We start from the raw sequence: 6382 nt of genomic DNA, 5'->3' as shown, positions 1-6382 counted from the left end.
AAACTGGAGGAGCAGCACCTCATCTTCCGATTAGGCATGTTACAGCCGTCTGGACTTAACATTGAGTTCAACAACTTCAGTCTGTGAGCTCTCTCCTCCATCTTCACCCCATTTTTATTTCTATCAATTCATTTTATTTATTCCATTGATTCATTTTTCCATCCCCCTTTTCACCCTGCTTTTCACCTTGGATTTCCTTTACCACTGTCTCCCCTCTCCCCCCCCCCCCCCCCCCCCTCGGGCCATATGTTCCCTGTTCCAGGTTGTCCTTTGAAACACTGCTTACCTTTGTTCTGTCATTAACAAAGTCCGAACTCTTAATATGCCACTATTATATAGCACCCGTCTTAGCCATGATCACAACCATTTACATTCCCTTTTTCTTTTTGCCCATGACATCTGTCGATCTCCCTCCACCTATCGCTGGACCACTATCTAGTCTCACTGCTCCACACTGCATCTCCCTCTCTCCCCAGCAGTATAAATCTCACCCTTTTTCCAGTTCTCTCCAGCTCTAAGTGTCCTCAAGTCGAAACGTTAGCTCCCTGCTTAGATTTTCCAGCATTTTCTGTTTTTGTATCAACTAACCCTTCACAGCTCTTACTCCCTCCCTCCCTTCCCCGCTCCATCTAATTCGGTTTAAAGGAAGGCGGTGACGCTGTTAATGTCACCGGACTATAATCCAGAGGATCCGGGGTAACATTCTCAGGACACATCAGTGCAGCTTGTGGAATTTAAATGAAACTGATGAATGTGGAATTAAAAGTTTATCTCATGAATGGTGACCATGAAACCATTATCGATTGTAGTTAAAAACCCATCCAGAAGGAAGAGAAGGACTGGAGAGGGGAGAGGTGGTCGACAAGCTGAGTCAGAGAGCTTGACTCCTGAGTGGTCAGAAATAATGGGCGGGATTCTCACAGTCCAGGCCGGGCCGGAGAATCGCTGGGACGGGCGCGAATCGCGCGCCGCTGCCCCGATGCCAGTCCGCCGATACTCCGGAGAGCGGAGAATCGGCGCCATTGGCACCGGCGCTGCGCCGTTCGCTCTGCGGGGCCCCCCGGCAATTCTCGTCCCGGGATGGGCCAAGCGGCCGTACAAAAAAAAACCCGAGTCCCGCCGCCGCCGTTCACACTTGGTCTTACCCAGCGGGACCTCGGCGTGAATGGATCCGGGGGCGGCCTGGTGGGGGGGGGGGAGGAGGGGGGGACTGACCCCGGGAGGGCCTCTGCTGTGGCCTGGCCCGCGATCGGGGCCTACCTCTTGGGCTGGGGGCCTCTTTTGTTCCGCAACGGGCCCTGTAGCCTCGCACCATGTTGCGTCGGGGCCAGCGCGGAGATGGGAGCCACCGCGCATGGGCGGCAATCGCACTGGTCCCACTGCGCATGCAAGCGTTGACGCCGGTCCCACTGCGCATGCACAGACCCTCGGCGCCCATCTGACGCCGGGATCGGCAGCTGGAGCAGCGTGGGTTGCTCCAGTGCCGTGCTGTCCCCCTGTAGGGGTCAGAATCACTGCTCCTGAGGCCATGTTGATGCCGTCGGGAAACGCAACGGCATTTACGACGGTGCCAACACTTAGCCTCAGGATCAGAGAATCCCGCCCAATATATTTAGGCCTGCTGTTACCTTTTCTTTCGCTTCCAAGTGAATGCACAGAATCAACTATAGTGTATGAAGATATCAATGGTTTTGGTAGACCCACCCTACCACAACTATTGGGAGCTAAGAATTTAGAAGGTTCCGGAAAGATGGGCAACACGGTAGCACAGTGGTTAGCACAGTTGCTTCACAGCTCCAGGGTCCCAGGTTTGATTTCCGGCTTGGGTCACTGTCTGCACCTTCTCCCCGTGTCTGCGTGGGTTTCCTCCGGGTGCCCCGGTTTCCTCCCACAGTCCAAAGATGTGCAGGTTAGGTGGATTGGCCATGATAAATTGCCCTTAGTGTTCTAAAAGGTGAGGTGGAGTTACTGGGTTACGGGGATAGTGTGGAGGCATGGTTTTAAGTAGGGTGCTCTTTTCTGGGCTGGTTTAGCTCACTGGGCTAAATCGCTGGCTTTTAAAGCAGACCAAGGCAGGCCAGCAGCACGGCTCAATTCCCGTACCGGCCTCCCCGAACAGACGCCGGAATGTGGCGACTAGGGGCTTTTCACAGTAACTTCATTTGAAGCCTACTTGTGACAATAAGCCATTTCATTTCATTTTAATTTTAATTTCAAGAGCCGGTGCAGACTCGATGGGCCAAATGGCCGCTTCTGCACTGCAAATTCTATGATTTGTACCAGATATGAAAGATTGCACAGTTGGAACCCTGGGCGGGATTCTCCGATAATAAGGCAGGGTGTCCGCGGCGTCGTGAAAACCGTTGCGTTTCACGGTGGCGCGAAATGGCCGCGGGCACAATCGATTCAGGCCCCGAAAAGAGGCCAGCAGCGGGGCTGCGAGAAACCCGGTGGGCGTGGCGCCAGAGCAGCGGCGGGCGTCGCGCGCATAGGACCCGAACGATCGAGATGGCTGAGCCCCGCCGTGCCGTCCCCAGGTTCCGGGAAAGTGATCTGGAGATGCTGCTGGACGCCGTAGAAGAGCGCAGGGCCATCTTGTCCCCAAGATGTGGGCACCGGCAACCATCCAGCAATGTGAGGCGCGGCTGGCGTGAGGTGGGCACCGCGGTTAGTGCTGTGGGGCACCCCCCCACGGATCTGGAGACCAGTGCCGAAAGAAGCTCCACGACCTCACGAGGGCTGCCAGGGTAAGTACACCGAGGGTTCCCCCGGCCCACACCCCACCCCCCCCCACCCCTCCCTTCCCCCACCACATCTCGCGGGACCTCCACCCCCCTTCCCAGGCCCTGGGGGGGGGGGGGGGGGTTGGGGACTCCACATTGTGCCCGACCCATATGGGCAACACCCCCCCCCCCTTGCGAGCTTCCATGGCGTGGTGCCCAGTGTCCCCCACCCAGTCATAATGGTGACAACATCTGCGCGTCTTGATGCTGACCACCTAACTCTGATGCTTTCCCCCCCCCGCAGGACAAGACTGCTCACAACCAACGAGAGCGTTCAGGAACCGGAGGGGGATCACCTGTGCTGCACCCCCTCACCGTCCGTGAGCAGAGGGCTCTGGACCTCTCTGGGGGAGCCGCCACCCGGGAGGTAGCGCCAAGCCAGGTCGGAGGCACAGGAGCAAGTGAGACTCCCCTGCCTGGCTACACTCCCTCGGCCCGTCAACCCCCCCCCCCCCCCCCCACCTCCACACTGCACCCCCTACTACTGCCAACAAGCCTCCCCCCTTTCAACCCACCCCATGACACATACCCCTCCACCCCCTAGCCCCTCGACACTCCGCCCACTCACACTGCCCCCTCTACCCCCTCACACCCGACTCCGCGTGTCTAACGATACATGCCTCATTTCCCCGGGCCAGGAGCTAATCGTCCAGGGACGTCGCGGACAAGCCCCCGTGGTCCAGCTGCAAGCTCATCCACCTCCATGGACGCACGGCAGAGGGCGGAAGGAAGACTGACAGGAGGGCCCTCCTCTGAGGCCGGGGCATTGGAGGGAGACACATAGAGGACAGACACGACACAGACGAACACAGGGCGGACGGTGAGGACACTGATGGCCGTGAGTCGGACGAGGAGAGGGCTGCGAGCCAGGACAGTGACGGAGAGAGGACGGACTCTCTGGACAGTGACGCACAGAGGATGGCCAGACAGTCGATGGACCACCAGACACAGCACCTAATGTGGTGGATTGTCCATGACACATCCAGGGACCACCGAGGTGGAGGGTTCAGATAAGGCCATGAGTCAGACATTGTCTAGTGATCCGGAGGTCATAGCTCATCGCTGAGCGGGTTGTCATCATTCAACATGGCACCGATCACACCCGCTGACACAAGCAACTGTGTTACAACATTCACGATGTGCCACAGGTGTAAGGTGGTGTGAAAGTGGTGGTGTGGGCAGTAGGGTTGTGCGATGGTGCGGGAAGTGAGGGGTGCGGTTGTGCGCAATCCGTGGTGCAAGTGCCTTGCTCAGCACTCCCCCTAGTTAGTGAAAAGTGCGGTGACCAACGTGCTCGCTCTCCTAGCCGGTGTCGTCGTGCAGCCTCCCGGCCATATCCCGCCCCCAGGTCGTGTCTGTGCCCACCCCCCCCATCCTCCCCCTCCTCATGTGTAGAGACGCCGCCTTCATCGCGCTCCCCCTGTGCATTCTCCTCCAGGACATCGCCCCTCTGTTGGGCAATGGTGTGCAACACACAGCAGACCATCACTATGCGCCCGATCCGGTTGGGGTGGTACTGCAGGGCCCCTCCAGAGCTGTCCAGGCACCGGAATCTCATCTTCAGGAGGCCAAAACACCTCTCCACAACACCCTGGTTGCTGCATGGGCCTCATTACAGGGTGTCGGTGACGGCCCGGATGCACTGGTGCACTGATGCCAGCGAGATTCCAGACAGGTCCCCGCTCGGCACCTGGAAGGATCCCGTGGTGAAGAAATTGAGGGCAACCGTGACCTTGATGGTCACCGGGATAGCATGTCCTCCACCCATTCTACGTGGTGCCAGGTGCGCCATGTGGTGGCATATATGTGCCACGATCTCCCGACTCAATCGGAGTCTCCTCCTGCATGCCGTATCCGGAAGATCCTGGAACAACATGCGGTCCCAGTACACCCGAAGCCGCGTGGGGCGTCTCCGGCGCATTGGCACCACCACCTGCCCCTGCTCCTCCCCCTGCGCCCCATCAGGATCCCAATCCTCATCCTCCGCATGCCCGACAATGTGGTGGTCATTGTGCCCCTCCGCCTCCTCATGCACCTGTCGGGCGGGAGGGCCTGCAGCATGAGCGGGTGGCACGGTGCCCTCTGCAGCCAGTCCCTCTGCTGCAGCCGCCGCTCCAGCAGCTGCTCTGAGCCGCCTGCGCGGCGGTGCCGAATTGCTACCTGCAGGGCAGCCGCTTCCGCCGCAGCGGCAAGCATAGCTGGCTGGTGCGCAAACATGACGAACTACACGAAGGGGGGTGGGGGGGGGGGGTGGGTTGGGAAGGAGAGACAACATGTTTAACAATGGCGCTTTGACACCTCGACAGCCAGGGCCCACGGGATACATTGGTGCCCCGGCTGCCTTGTTCCGCTGCAGGCACACAAGCAACCTTCGTCTTGCCCACAGTATCCGTCCCTTTTAATCCCGTCCCTTCTCGTTGCGGCGCCACTTGGCTCAGCCCATCACCATGACCTGCACTTGGAAGCTTGTCTTCGCCACCGTCCTGCTATCACTCCCGCGGGTAACCTTGGCCACCCTTCCCCCCCCCCCCCCCCACACAGCATTGCGGCATCATTTCCCCCACCCCCTCCTCATTAATCCACGCCCTCCTCCTTTCCCCACCCCGTTTCGTTCCCCCCTCCTTCCTCCACCCCCTCCTCCTTCCTCCACCCCCATCTCCTTCCCCCCCCCCCCCCCCCTTGCTCCGTTCCCCACTCCTTCCTCCAGCCTCTGCTCCTCCCCCCCCGAGCATGGCGGCATCCTTCTCCGAGAACCTCCCACCGCTCCCCAGCAGCGGCCATGGACGCCACCTCCTGCTGCCTCCGGTGAGGCCGGCCACTCACCTCCTTCCTCCACATCGTCAGCCACCACGACTGGCTGACAATTCTCTCTACCAGGGGTGAAAGGCAACGGGGTGACCTGGGTTCACGCCGTCAAGACTTCGGCCCATCCGGGCCGCTGAATAGTGGGGCGCCCGGAGAATCCCGTACTTAGTACCTCGGGCGATTCTCCGGCAGGCATGGCGCCGACCTCAATGAAACTGTTCTCACCGTTTGGGAGAATGGCGGAACGGCATTGGACCGGCGCTGCGGGAAAAAATTGGCGCAAACAGCGATTCTCCCATACGGTGCGGCATGGGAGAATCCCACCTCGTTTACAATAAGCTGCAGCCACTGGACAATCAGCTAAGTCCTTGAAGGAAAGTAACTGGAATTCTGATTGGATTTGGAAGAATTCTGTGGCCAAAACTGGGACCACCCAGAGTAGGCGCCTTGCTAACTCCATGAGAACGTCTTTCTTGTATCTGGTATTCCATAGGTAATTTATATTTCATACCAATCTGAATTCACCTGTTAATTTATGTTAATTCACATTCAATTAAAGTAAAAGTTACAGAAAGTGAAATCGCATTGTCTGGTTGTTCAGTGAATTTGTTATTTTGGTTGAAGGATCCCCACGGGGGTCATAACACTGTGCTACATTTTTCATTTATGTATGTTTTTTATTTTATTTTATGTTGTCTTTTATCTCTTTAGTTGTCCAGGGCTGTTCCTTTGGCAAGTAGAACATGTGTTCTTATTGTTCTTTTTCCAATTCCAGAACTGACTTGAGTTGTAGT

The sequence above is a fragment of the Scyliorhinus torazame genome, chromosome 11 (assembly GCF_047496885.1).
Source record: "Scyliorhinus torazame isolate Kashiwa2021f chromosome 11, sScyTor2.1, whole genome shotgun sequence".
NCBI lineage: Eukaryota > Metazoa > Chordata > Chondrichthyes > Carcharhiniformes > Scyliorhinidae > Scyliorhinus > Scyliorhinus torazame.
This window is presented reverse-complemented; position numbering follows the sequence as displayed.